The sequence below is a fragment of the Tachyglossus aculeatus genome, chromosome 22 (genome assembly GCF_015852505.1).
Source record: "Tachyglossus aculeatus isolate mTacAcu1 chromosome 22, mTacAcu1.pri, whole genome shotgun sequence".
NCBI classification, from domain to species: domain Eukaryota; kingdom Metazoa; phylum Chordata; class Mammalia; order Monotremata; family Tachyglossidae; genus Tachyglossus; species Tachyglossus aculeatus.
Genome location: NC_052087.1, coordinates 45953852 through 45968253, shown reverse-complemented (window position 1 = coordinate 45968253; position 14402 = coordinate 45953852). Strand labels below are relative to the sequence as shown.

The 14402-nt window shown below is 44.6% G+C and overlaps 1 protein-coding gene across 2 annotated transcripts in view; it reads left to right on the top strand.

The window, feature by feature from the left end:
• Positions 1–2122: 2122 nt before the first annotated feature.
• PIK3C2A (phosphatidylinositol-4-phosphate 3-kinase catalytic subunit type 2 alpha) overlaps positions 2123–14402 on the top strand; it is an 82245-nt gene continuing 69965 nt past the window's right edge. The window contains exon 1 of one of the 2 annotated variants that reach the window (XM_038764006.1): positions 2123–2139. The gene's annotated coding sequence lies outside the window, so the exon portion shown is untranslated. Of the gene's footprint in view, positions 2140–8653; positions 8675–14402 lie in introns of those variants that run through there. The other variant, XM_038764005.1, reaches the window with a different exon arrangement.

Here is a 14402-nt window from a genome sequence, read left to right as displayed (position 1 = left end):
TTCCCTCATCTGTAAAATGGGGATGAAGACTGTGAGCCCCACGTGGGACAACCTGATCACCTTGTAAAAACTCCCCAGGGCTTAGAGCTGTGCTTTGCACATAGTAAGCACTTAATAAATGTCATTATATATATATAAGCACTTAATAAATGCCATCATTATCATTAGAGAAGCAGCGTGGCTCAGTGAAGAGAGCATGGGCTTTGGAGTCAGAGGTCATGGGTTCGAATCCCGACTCCACCACATGACTGCTGTGTGACCTTGGGCAAGTCACTTAACTTCTCTGAGCCTCAGTTACCTCATCTGTAAAATGGGGATTAAGATTGTGAGCCCCACATGGGGCAACTTGATCACCTTGTATCCCCCCCAGTGCTCAGAACAGTGCTCTGTACATAGTAAGCGCTTAACAAATGCCATCATCATTATATATGTTTGTATGTATTTATTACTCTATTTATTTATTTATTTTATTTGTACATATAGGCCTTCCCAGACTGAGCCCCCTCCTTCCTCTCCCCCTCCTCCTCCTCTCCATCCCCCCCACGCCTTACCTCCTTCCCTTCCCCACAGCACCTGTAAATACGTATATATGTTTGTATGTATTTATTACTCTATTTATTTTACTTGTACATATTTATTCTATTTATTTCATTCTGTTAATATGTTTTGTTTTGTTCTCTGTCTCCCCCTTCTAGACTGTGAGCCCACTGTTGGGTAGGGACCGTCTCTAGATGTTGCCAACTTGTACTTCCCAAGCGCTTAGTCCAGTGCTCTGCACACAGTAAGCGCTCAATAAATACGATTGATTGATTGATTGTATCCCCCCAGCGCTTAGAACAGTGCTCTGCACAAAGTAAGCGCTTAACAAATGGCATCATTATTATATATGTATATATGTTTGTACGTATTTATTACTCTATTTATTTATTTTACTTGTACGTATCTATTCTATTTATTTCATTCTGTTAATATGTTTGGTTTTGTTCTCTGTCTCCCCCTTCTAGACTGTGACCCCGCCGTTGGGTGGGGACCGTCTCTAGATGTTGCCAACTTGGACTTCCCAAGTGCTTAGTCCAGTGCTGTGCACACAGTAAGCACTCAATAAATACGATTGATTGATTGATTATTATTATTCTATTTATTTTATTTTGTTAGTATGTTTGGTTTTGTTCTCTGTCTCCCCCTTTTAGACTGTGAGCCCACTGCGGGGTAGGGACCGTCTCTAGATGTTGCCAACTTGTACTTTCCAAGCGCTTGGTACAGTGCTCTGCACACAGTAAGCGCTCAGTAAATACTATTGATTGATTGATTATTATTATTCTATTTATTTTATTTTGTTAATATGTTTTGTTTTGTCGTCTGTCTCCCCCTTCTAGACTGTGAGCCCGCTGTTGGGTAGGGACCGTCTCTAGATGTTGCCAACTTGGACTTCCCAAGCGCTTAGTCCAGTGCTCTGCACACAGTAAGCGCTCAATAAATACGATTGATTGATTGAATATTATTATTCTATTTATTTTATTTTGTTAGTATGTTTGGTTTTGTTCTCCGTCTCCCCCTTTTAACCTGTGAGCCCGCTGCTGGGTAGGGACCGTCTCTAGATGTTGCCAACTTGGACTTCCCTAGCGCGTGGTACAGTGCTCTGCACACAGTAAGCGCTCAATACGATCGATTGATATTTATCACTCTATTTATTTATTTATTTTACTTGTACCTATCTGTTCTATTTATTTTATTCTGTTAATTATGTTTGGTTTTGTTCTCTGTCTCCCCCTTTTAACCTGTGAGCCCGCTGTGGGGTAGGGACCGTCTCTAGATGTTGCCAACCTGGACTTCCCAAGCGCTTAGTCCAGTGCTCTGCACACAGTAAGCGCTCAATAAATACGATTGATTGATTGATTACTATGACTACGATTATCACCCGACTGAGGGAGGGCCTCGAGCGGCGGCTAGGCCCCGCCCGGTGGGCGGGGCGAGGCCCGGCGTCGGCCAATCACAGGGCGAGCCCGGGCGGGGCCGGAAGTGACGTAGGGCGGCGGAGCGGCTCGCGGGCAGAGGCGCTCGGCGGCGGCTGAGGGGAAAATGGCTGAGGCGGCGGCTGAGGAGACGGCGGCGGCGGCGGCGGCGGCGGCCTGAGGTGAGGTGAGGTGAGGCGAGGCGAGGCGCGGAGAGGAGCCCCCTCATCCCCCATGACCCCGGCCTCCATCCCCGGGCCCCTGGACCCCCAACCCGGCCTCCCCTCAGCCCGGGCTCGGCGTGGTCCCCGCTTGTGCTCCGTCGAGGGAACGGAGGAGACGCCACGGCCCCAGCATTCATTCATTCATTTCCAGTCGGCCGTATTTATTGAGCGCCTCCTGTGTGCGGAGCACTGTACTAAGCGCTTGGGAAGCACAAGTCGGCAACATCGGGCCCCGGCCGAGGTCATTCGTTCATTCAATCGTATTTGGCCCTTTTCGTGGCTCGGTGGAAAGAGCCCGGGCTTTGGAGTCAGAGGTCAGGGGTTCAAATCCCGGCTCCGCCAACTTCCTCATTCATTCATTCTGTATATATATGTATGTATATATTCATTCAATCGTATTTATTGAGCGCTTACTGTGTGCAGAGCACTGTACTAAGCGCTTGGGAAGTACAAGTCGGCAACATCGGGCCCCGGCCCAGTTTCGTGGCTCAGTGGAAAGAGCCCGGGCTTTGGGGTCAGAGGTCAGGGGTTCAAATCCCGGCTCCGCCAACTCCCTCATTCATTCATTCTGTGTATATATATTCATTCAATCGTATTTATTGAGCGCTTACTGTGTGCAGAGCACTGTACTAAGCGCTTGGGAAGTACATATATATATATTCAATCGTATTTATTGAGCGCTTATTGTGTGCAGAGCACTGTACTAAGCGCTTGGGAAGTACATATATATATATTCAATCGTATTTATTGAGCGCTTACTGTGTGCAGAGCACTGTACTAAGCGCTTGAGAAGGACATATATATATTCATTCAATCGTATTTATTGAGCGCTTACTGTGTGCAGAGCACTGTACTAAGCGCTTGGGAAGGACATATATATATTCATTCAATCGTATTTATTGAGCGCTTACTGTGTGCAGAGCACTGTACTAAGCGCTTGGGAAGTACAAGTTGGTAACATATGGAGACAGTCCCTACCCAGCAGTGGGCTCACAGTCTAAAAGGGGGAGAATATATTCATTCAATCGTATTTATTGTGCGCTTACTGCGTGCAGAGCACCGGACTAAGCGCTTGGGAAGTACAAGTCGGCAACATCGGGCCCCGGCCGAGTTTCGTGGCTCGGTGGAAAGAGCCCGGGCTTTGGAGTCAGAGGTCAGGGGTTCAAATCCCGGCTCCGCCAACTCCCTCATTCATTCATTCTGTGTATATATATTCAGTCGTATTTATTGAACGCGTACTGTGTGCAGAGCACTGTACTAAGCGCTTGGGAAGTACATATATATATATATATATATATTCAGTCGTATTTATTGAGCGCTTACTGTGTGCAGAGCACTGTACTAAGGGCTTGGGAAGTACATATATATATATATTCATTCAATCGTATTTATTGAGCGCTTACTGTGTGCAGAGCACTACTAAGCGCTTGGGAAGTACATATATATATTCAATCGTATTTATTGAGCGCTTACTGTGTGCAGAGCACTGTACTAAGCGCTTGGGAAGTACAGGTCGGCAACACCGGGCCCCGCTTCTCAGCTGCACCCCAAGTCGGGCCCTGGCGAGGTCATTCGTTCATTCAATCGTATTTTGCCCGTTTCGTGGCTCGGTGGAAAGAGCCCGGGCTTTGGAGTCAGAGGTCAGGGGTTCAAATCCCGGCTCCGCCAACTCCCTCATTCATTCATTCTGAATATATATACATTCAATCGTATTTATTGAGCGCTTACTGTGTGCAGAGCACCGTACGCTTGGGAAGTACAAGTTGGTAACATATAGAGACAGTCCCTACCCAGCAGTGGGCTCACAGTCTAAAAGGGGGAGAATATATTCATTCAATCGTATTGAGCGCTTACTGTGTGCAGAGCACTGTACTAAGCGCTTGGGAAGTACAAGTCGGCAACATCGGGCCCCGGCCGAGTTTCGTGGCTCAGTGGAAAGAGCCCGGGCTTTGGAGTCAGAGGTCAGGGTTTCAAATCCCGGCTCCGCCAACTCCCTCATTCATTCATTCTGTGTGTATATATTCATTCAATCGTATTTATTGAGCGCTTGGGAAGTAGAAGTCGGCAACATCCGGCCCCGGCGAGATCATTCGCTCATTCAGTCGTATTTTGCCCTTTTCGTGGCTCGGTGGAAAGAGCCCGGGCTTTGGAGTGAGAGGTCAGGGGTTAAAATCCCGGCTCCGCCAACTCCCTCATTCATTGATTCTGTATATATATATATATTCATTCATTCAATCGTATTTATTGAGCGCTTACTGTGTGCAGAGTACTGTACTAAGCGCTTGGGAAGTACATATATATATATATTCATTCAATCGTATTTATTGAGAGCGTACTGTGTGCAGAGCACTGTACTAAGGGCTTGGGAAGTACATATATATATATTCATTCAATCGTATTTATTGAGTGCTTACTGTGTGCAGAGCACTGTACTAAGCGCTTGGGAAGTACACATATATATTCATTCAATCGTATTTATTGAGCGTTACTGTGTGCAGAGCACTACTAAGCGCTTGGGAAGGACATATATATATATATATTCAATCGTATTGAGCGCTTACTGTGTGCAGAGCACTGTACTAAGCGCTTGGGAAGTACAAGTCCGCAACACCGGGCCCCGCTTCTCAGCTGCACCCCAAGTCGGGCCCCGGCGAGGTCATTCGTTCATTCAATCGTATTTTGCCCTTTTCGTGGCTCAGTGGAAAGAGCCCGGGCTTTGGAGTCAGAAGTCAGGGGTTCAAATTCCGGCCCCGCCAACTCCTTTATTCATTCAATCATATTTATTGCGCGCTTACTTTCATTCATCATCATCATCATCATCAATCGTATTTATTGAGCGCTTACTATGTGCAGAGCACTGTACTAAGCGCTTGGGAAGTACAAATTGGCAACATATAGAGATAGTCCCTACCCAACACTGGGCTCACAGTCTAAAAGGGGAAGACAGAGAACAAAACCAAACATACTAACAAAATAAAATAAATAGAATAGATATGTACAAGTAAAATAAATAAATAGAGTAATAAATATGTACAAACATATATACATATATATGCATATATATATTCATTCAATCGTATTGGGCGCTTACTGTGTGCAGAGCACTGTACTAAGCGCTTGGGAAGTACAAGTTGGTAACGTATAGAGACGGTCCCTACCCAACAGCGGGCTCACAGTCTAGAAGGGGGAGACAGAGTCACTTCACTTCTCTGTGCCAGTTCCCTCATCTGTAAAATGGGGATTAAGACTGTGAGCCCCCCGTGGGACAACCTGATCATCTTGTAACCTCCCCAGCGCTTAGAACAGTGCTTTGCACATAGTAAGCGCTTAATAAATGCTATCATTATTATTATTAGCAAAATAAACTAAATCGAATAAATAGGTACAAGTAAAATAGAGTAATAAATCTGTACAAACATATATACAGGTGCTGTGGAGAGGGGAAGGAGGTAGGGTGGGCGGGATGGGGAGCGGGAGAGGAAGGAGGGGGCTTACTGTGTGCAGAGCAGCGTGGCTTAGTGGAAAGAGCCCGGGCTTTGGAGTCAGAGATCATGGGTTCAAATCCCAGCACCCCCACTTGTCAGCTGTGTGACTTCTCTTTGCCTCAGTTACCTCATCTGTAAAATGGGGATTCATTCATTCACTCGGTCGTATTTACTGATCGCTTACTATGTGCAGAGCACTGTACTAAGTGCTTGGGAAGTCCCAGTTGGCAACATCTAGAGACAGTCTGTACCCAACAGTGGGCTCACAGTCTAGAAGGGGGAGACAGAGAACAAAACATATTAACATATTAACAAAATAAAATAAATAGAATAAATATGTACAAATAAAAAAAATAAAGAGTAATAAATACGTACAAAAATATATACAGGTGCTGTGGGGAGGGGAAGGAGGTAAGGGGGGGATCGGGAGAAGTGGGAGAGGAAGGAGGGGACTCAGTCTGGGAAGGCCTCCTTCCCAGTCTGGGATTGAGACTTTGAGCCCCATGTGGGACAATCCGGTCACCTTGTAACTTCCCCAGCGCTTAGAACAGTGCTTTACACAGAGTAAGTACTTAATAAATGCTATCATTATGATTATTTATTACCAAGAGCTTGGGAAGTACAAGTTGGCAACATATAGAGAGGGTCCGTACCCAGCAGCGGGCTCACAGTCTAGTCTAGCGAACTGTCAGCTGTATGACTTTGGGCAAGTCATTTCACTTCTCTGGGCCTCCCTTTGCTCATCAGTCAAATGGGGTTTAAGACTGTGAGCCCCCCGTGGGACAAGCTGATCACTTTGTAACCTCCCCAGCGCTTAGAACGGTGCTTTGCCTCCCCCTTCTAGACTGTGAGCCCTCTGTTGGGTAGGAACCGTCTCTGTATGTTGCCAACTTGTACTTCCCAAGTGCTTAGTACAGTGCTCTGCACACAGTAAGCGCTCAATAAATGCGAGTGAATGAATGAATGAAATAGTAAGCGATTAATAAATGTCATTATTATTAGTATTCAGTTGTATTTATTGAGTGCTTACTGTGCAGAGCACTGGACTAATAATAATGATGGTGGCATTTAAGCGCGTACTATGTCTAGAGCACTGGACTATTCATTAATTCATTCAATCGTATTGAGCGCTTACTGTGTGCAGAGCACTGTACTTAGCGCTTGGGAAGTGCAAGTTGGCAACATATAGAGATGGTCCCTACCCAACAGCAGGCTCACAGTCTAGGACTAATAATGATGATGGCATTTAAGCGCTTACTACGTCCTGAGCACTGGACTAATAATGATGATAATAATAATAATGGTGACATTTAAATGCTTACTATGTGCAGAGCACTGTACTACTAATAATGATGGCATTTAACCGCTTAGTATGCAGAGCACTGGACTAATTATGATAATAATAATAATAATGGTATTTGTTCAGCGCTTACTATGTGCCAAGCACTGTTCTAAGCGCTGGGGAGGTACAAGGTGGTCAGGTTGTCCCACGTGGGGCTCACACTTTTAATCCCCATTTTTACAGATGAGGTAACTGAGGCCCAGAGAAGTTAAATGACTTGCCCAAAGTCACACAGCTGACAAGTGGCGGAGTCAGGATTAGAACCCATGACCTCTGACTCCCAAGGCTGGGCTCTTCTCACTGAGCCACGCTGCTTCTCTGATGATGCCATTTAAGCGCTTACTATGTGCAGACCACTGGACTAATAATAATGATGATAGCATTTAAGTGCTTACTATGTGCAGAGCACTGGACTAATAATAATGATAATGGCATTTAAACACTTGCTATGTTCAGAGCACTGGTCTAACAACAGTAATAATAATGCTGGCATTTAAGCGCTTACTATGTGCTAAGCACTGTTCTAAGTGCTGGGGGAGATACAAGGTAATGAGGTTGTCCCACATGGGGCTCACAGTCTTCATCCCCACTTTACAGGTGAGGGTACTGAGGCCCCGAGAAGTCAAGTGACTTGCCCAAAGTTATACAGCAGACAAGTGGCGGAGCTGGGATTAGAACCCATGACCTTTGACTTCCAAGCCCCGGCTCTTTGCATGGAGCCACACTGCTTCTCTAAGTGGCAGCAGATGATTCAGCAGCAGATAGAGACAGTCCCTACCCAACAACGGGCTCACAGTCTAGAATGGGGAGACAGGCCACAAAACAGTCGTATTTTGTTGAGCACTTACTGTGTGCAGAGCACTATACTAAGCGCTTGAAAAGTACAATTCAACGACAGAGACGGTCCTTAGCCAACAATGGGCTCACAGTCTAGAAGGGGGAGACACAACAAAACAATATCGTATTGGGCGCTTACTGTGTGCAAAGCACTGTACTAAATGCTTGGAAAGTACAATTTGGCAACAGATAGAGGCAATCCCTACTGGAGTCGCACTTCCCCACTGTCCCCTCCAAAGGAGCCAAGTCCTTCCCTTAATAATAATAATTGCATTTGTTAAGCGCTTACTATGTGCAAAGTTCTGTTCTGAGCACTGGGTTCCCTCATTCTGGGGGCCCGCTCCCCTCCGAGAAGGAATTATCCCGTGGGAAAAGCTCAATTCTTTCCCTGTTTACTATGGCTTTCATCATTTCCTAATGCACAGAAGCGCCTTATCAGATTCAAAACGTTGATTTAATTCATTCATTCAATCGTATTGAGCGCTTGCTGTGTACAGAGCACTGTACTAAGTGCTTGGACCATACAATTTGGCAACAGATACAGTTCCTACCCAACAATGGGTTTAATTTCCTCATTCAGTACTGATCGGTAAATAGGATATGGGGGGAGCATAGCGCCTGTTCTTCCTCTCTAAATGTCGTTTTTGCCTTTGTTTAACGAGACTGCCCAGTTATGGATTTTTATTTATTTATTGTTTTGGTTTTTTTTTTTTGGAGGAAGGAGTGGGTACCAGAGGGCAGTGAGAAAGGCAACAACATGCGGAGGAGGGACTTGAGTTACAGAAGGTGGAACAGTCTCTTTAACCGTATATTGGCCTGACGGAAGTTAAGGATGTAATTATATTTTTATATTTGGTGGGAGTGTAGATGGGAAGGGAGGAAAGATGCACTTTGAAGGGGCTTGTCTAGTGAAGAGGCAGGCCGTAATTCTTCTAAGTGGGCGGCAAGCATAAATGCTGCTGGGGTTGCTGGAGAGTGGGTGGGAATTGCACAGCTTCAGATTGGGAGAAATTCCAAGGGAAAGGAGAACAGAACATATAACTAGGGAATGACCAAGCTTTAGGGATGCGGCAAGCTCTCAATCGTATGTACTGAATGTTTACTGTGTGTAGAGCACTGTACTAAGAGTTTGGGAGAGTAATAATAATGATGGTATTTGTTAAGCGCTTACTATGTGCCAAGCACTGTTCTAAGCACTGGGGTAGATACAAGGTAATCAGATTGTCCCACGTGGGGCTCACAGTTTTAATCCACATTTTACAGATGAGGTAATTGAAGCCCAGAGAAATTAAGTGACTTGCCCAAAACAGCTGACAAGTGGTGGAGCTGGGATTAGAACCCATGACCTCTGACTCCCAGACCCCACTGAGCCACGCTGCTTCTCCATTATAACAATTGGTAAACCCGTTCTCTGACCACAGTGAGCTTACAGTCTAAAGGAGGAGGCGGCAGTGGGGAAAGCTCTCAATCTGTTGTGTGTATTGAGTGCTTACTGTGTGTAGAGCACTACACTAAGCATTTGGGAGAGTACAGTAGCAATTGGTAGACACGTTCCCTTTTCACAATGATCTTACAAACTAGAGGAGAAGACAGACATTAAATAGATGAGTAACAGCTATGGACGTAAGTGCTGAGGGTTTCAGGGAGGGGTAAGTATAGAGTGCAAATCCAAGGGCAACGCAGCAGGGAGTGAAAGGAGAGGAATTGAGGGCTTATTTGGGGAAGACCTCTTGAAGGAGATTCATTCATTCATTCGATCGTATTTATTGAGCGCTTACTGTGTGCAGAGCACTGTATGAAGCGCTTGGGAAGTACAAGTTGGCAACATATAGAGACGGTCCCTACCCAGCATCGGGCTCACAGTCTAGAAGGGGATGAACTTTTAATAAGGTTTTGAACAGGGGGGAAATTGATCATCTGTTGGATATGAAGAGCCAGAGGCAGGACGTTGGTGTTAGATGAGATCCAAGTGCACGGAGGAGGTGGTTAAATCCCAGACCTCTGGAATCCAAGTGTGATTTCTTTTAATGGGTAATTTATTTTCAGAAAGATCCTTTGCTTCTTCCTGTCTAGGATAATAATAGTAATAATTATGGTATTTGTTAAGCGCTTACTATATGCCAAGCACTGTACTAAGCTCTGGGGTAGATACAAGGTAATCAGATTGTCCTACGTAGGGCTCACAGTCTTCATCCCCATTTTACAGATGAGGTAACTGAGGCACAGAGAAGTTAAGTGGCTTGCCCAAGGTCACACAGCAGACAAGTGGCAGAGCTGGGATTAGAACCCATGTCCTCTGACTCCCCAGCCTGTGCGCTTTCCACTAAGCCATGTGGCTTCTTTGGGGTCTTTCCCCAAGAACTAACACTCTGGGCCTCTTCTGTCGTCCTTTGATACTGTTATTTAGTCTTGTAAAAGATGAGAAGTGTGGGTGTTGGCAAGTTAGGACTGAGGCTCACTTAGAGGTGCGAAGACTTTGAAATAGCTGCCAGTTTAATGTTAATCAAATATAATCTTCAGTCTTTGAAGATGAAAAATCACTGGAGTGAGCAAGTTCACACTTTCTTGTAATTCATTAATTTATAAAATATTGTTCAAAGGAACACAAACAAGTTCTAATATGGGCACTTAACATATTTTATTCTTAAATGCTTTATCCAAAATGATTTGAATAAAAAGCCAATTCTTTTTTTTTCTCCACACTATCAAGCCACTTTTGTTGCTTTCATCGTGTAAGAGTGGGTTTAGGGGAGGGACAGCAGAGTTTTGGCTTATTTTGTGTTTGTCATTTTCAACTCCTACATTAAGTAATAATCCAGAATATTACATTGTCTCCCGCAGTATTCCAGAATTAATGATTTAACATGGAATTCAGTTGTCATGCTGTTCTAAATTTTCTTTGGAATTCCTAGTACTTGTTTAATGGTTGTTTATTAGATAGTTTAAATCTTTGTTGCCCTGTGTTTTCCTCCAGAATTGTAAACTCAGACTAGCTGCTGTTAGCACATCTGGAAAAGCAAAAATAACAACATTGTGAAACTCAAGAAATCTCAAAATTATTTTCCTTCTTTAGTTCTTGGGGAGAAAATGAAGTTGAAATGCAGACTGTGGTCTATCGGATTCATGCCTCTGATATTGTTCCTGCTAAAATACCTTGCCAGCATATTCAGAGGAGTTAATGTGAGGCTGACTTAATTATGGTATTTAAGTGCCAAGCACTGCTCTAAGCACTGAGAAAGATACAAGGTTATCAGGTTGGACCCAATCTTTGTCCCACATGGGCCTCATATTCTAGGTAGGAGGGAGTAGAATTTAATCCCATTTTACAGATGAGATAACTGAAGCACAGAGAAGTTAAGTGCCCAAGGTCACACAACAGACAAGTGGCAGATCTGGGGTTTAGAACCCAGGTCTTCTGAATCCCAGGCCCATGCTCTTTCCACTAGACCACACTGCTTCATCTGAAGGCTTAACTAAAGCATTTACTCATATGCAAATCCATTTTTCCTTTCCTCTATTTCTGTAAATGATTATGTGGCCTCCTCTGGCTCCCCACTAGAGTGTAAGATCCTTGAGGGCAAGGATTCAACTCTATTGTATTGTGGTCTCCCAATTGCTTAGCACAGTGCTTTGCATTCATAATACTTGGTCTGAGAATACCATTGATTGACTCCGGTAGATGGTAAATTCCTTGAGTGGGGAGATTAAATATCTGTTCTCCCTCCCTGTTAGACCGTGAACCCCATGTGGGACAGGAACTGTGTCTGATCCTATTGCATTTACTTCAGAGCTTGGCTCAGTGCTTAGCACAAAGAAAACACATAACAAATACCACACTTACAATTGTATTCTCCTGAGTGTTTACTGATTGACTAGAAACTGCCATTATCATTCATTCATTCAATTGTATTTATTGAGCGCTTACTGTGTACAGAGCACTGTACTAAGCGCTTGGGAAGTACAAGTTGGCAACACACAGAGACAGTCCCTACCCAACAACGGGCTCACAGTCTAGAAGGGGGAGACAGACAACAAAACAAAAATATTAACAAAATAAAATAAATAGAATGGTAAATATGTACAAGTAAAATAAATAGAGTAATAAATCTGTACAAACATATATACAGGTGCTGTGGGGAGGGGAAGGAGATAGGACGGGGGATGGGGAGGGAGAGAGGAAGGAGGGGGCTCAGTCTGGGAAGGCCTTCTGGAGGAGGTGAGCTCAGTAGGGCTTTGAAGGGAGGAAGAGAGTTAGCTTGGCGGATGTGCAGAGGGAGGGCATTCCAGGCCAGGGGGAGGACGTGGGCTGGGGGTCGACGGCAGGACAGGTGAGAACAAGGCACAGTGAGGAGGTTAGCAGCAGAGGAGTTGAGGGTGTGGGCTGGGCTATAGAAGGAAGGAAGGGAGGTGAGATAGGAGGGGGCGAGGTGATGGAAAGCCTTGAAGCAGAGAGTGAGGAGTTCTTGCCTGATGCATAGGTTGCCACTGGAGATTTTGAGGAGGGGAGCAACATGCCCAGAGCGTTTCTGCACACAGGTGATCTGTGCAGCAGCGTGAAGTGTAGACTGAAGTGGGGAGAGACAGGAGGATGGGAGATCAGAGAGGAGGCTGATTCAGTAATCCAGTCGGGATAGGATGAGAGACTGAACCAGCAGGGTAGTGGTTTGGATGGAGAGGAAAGGGCGGATCTTGGCGATGTTGCGGAGGTGAGACCGGCAGCTTTTGGTGGCGGATTGGATGTGAGGGGTGAACAAGAGAGCAGAGTCGAGGACGACACCAAGGTTGTGGGCTTGTGAGACGGGAAGGATGGTACCAAACAGTGGTGTAACCTTGTGGAAAAAGCCTGGTGTCTACCTCACACTTCTGACTGGAGACTGAACATGTCCATTGATGTTGATAAGCCATGTGACTTATGCTCTAGTGGGACGACCATAGGCCTGGGAATCAGGATACTTGGGTCCTAATCCTAGTCTTGCCGTTTGCCTGCTGTATGAATTTGGGCAAGTCATTACCTTTCAAGGTTCCAGTTTTTTTCACTTCGGACTTTGCACCTTTATTTATCCACTCTCTTCTCTGACATCATCCTAGCTCACCTAGGGGTAGACTGTCCCTCATAAAAGCCCTTGAAAAATCATACTCCAGGGAGCCTTCCTTGATTAATTTTTAAACTCACCTTTATATATCTCTCCACCACCTAAGCACTTCCTCAAAGCATGTATGTACCTACCTTTTTACACTGTTATTTCCTCCTAGCCATTTTAGTTTCTGTCTTTCCTGCTAGATTGTAAACACTGTGAGGGTCGGGACCATACCTGCAGCATCTGTTTATTTCCTGAAATTTTAGTCCTGTGCTCTGTACACAGAACACCCTTAATAAATGTTATTGATAGGGCCAGAGCCGGATTTGATTATCTTGTATCTTCCCCAGTATTTAGGACAGAGCTTGGCACTCTGTAAGCAGTTAATCAGTACTATTATTTTTATCAATTTATTTGCCCATGAAATGCATCAGTGCTTAAGCAAAAGCTACAGTTGTAGTTTGTTGAGTAACAACATAGCACAGGGAAGCCATGTGCCCTAGTGGAAAGAGCATAGGCTTGGGAGTTAGAGCACCTGGGTTCTAATCCCATCTCCACTTGTCTGCTGTGAGATCTTGGGCAAGTCACTTAACTTCACTGTGCCTCAGTTACCTCATCTGTAAAATCCTCCTTCTTCCAATGTAGTCTCTGAGCTCCATGTGGGACAAGGACTGTGTCCAACCTGATTGCTTGGTAACAACCCCATTGCCTGTATGATGCCTAGCATGTATTAAGCCCTCAACACCTACCGTTTTAAAAAAAAGCCCACATCTCTAGTCTTAGTTGGAAATCTTTTTATCTCACCTTGGTTAGGGGCAGATTTACCCTTTTTTTGGGGTGTGGAATTAATGAGACTACAGCTGAAGGTGACATGACTGCAGCTTGCTCATAATTTAGTTGAGCCTGGAAAGAACTCTGAAAATGTTGTCCATTACCATACCTTAAGGCAGAACAACCCTAAAAATTATTATTATTTATTTTATTACTTGAACCCCTTACTACAACAAAACCCCAATTTTTTATGATTTGTAAGTTGGAATAGATTCATTTTTGCTATAGTTATGCTTTTCCATTATTTTATTTCACTGTAACGTGACAAAAGTATTAGACAGTATTCTTCCCACATTGTGAGTCAGTTCTGGAAATAACTTGATCCACAAACTGGTGTAAGTAGATCTGATGTAGGAAGAAATGGTTGTGGGCGTCCATGTAAAGTGGAGATAGGCATGATGCCCCTCTGCTTCCCAGCCTCTGCTTCAGCCGTACTGTACTTTACCAATGCAGTAAAATAGCAACGAGTGGCAAGGGGTGGAAAGCATTCTGCTGGTAAGGAACATAACAATTATCTGGAAATTGGTGTCATAAAATTTTAGTCATGGTGGTGTCTGAAACACCTACCCCCCAACCCACTAATTTTCATTGACCCCATGATTACTATAACATACTTTTCCCAACCATGAGGTTCTTCTAGAACACAATTATGG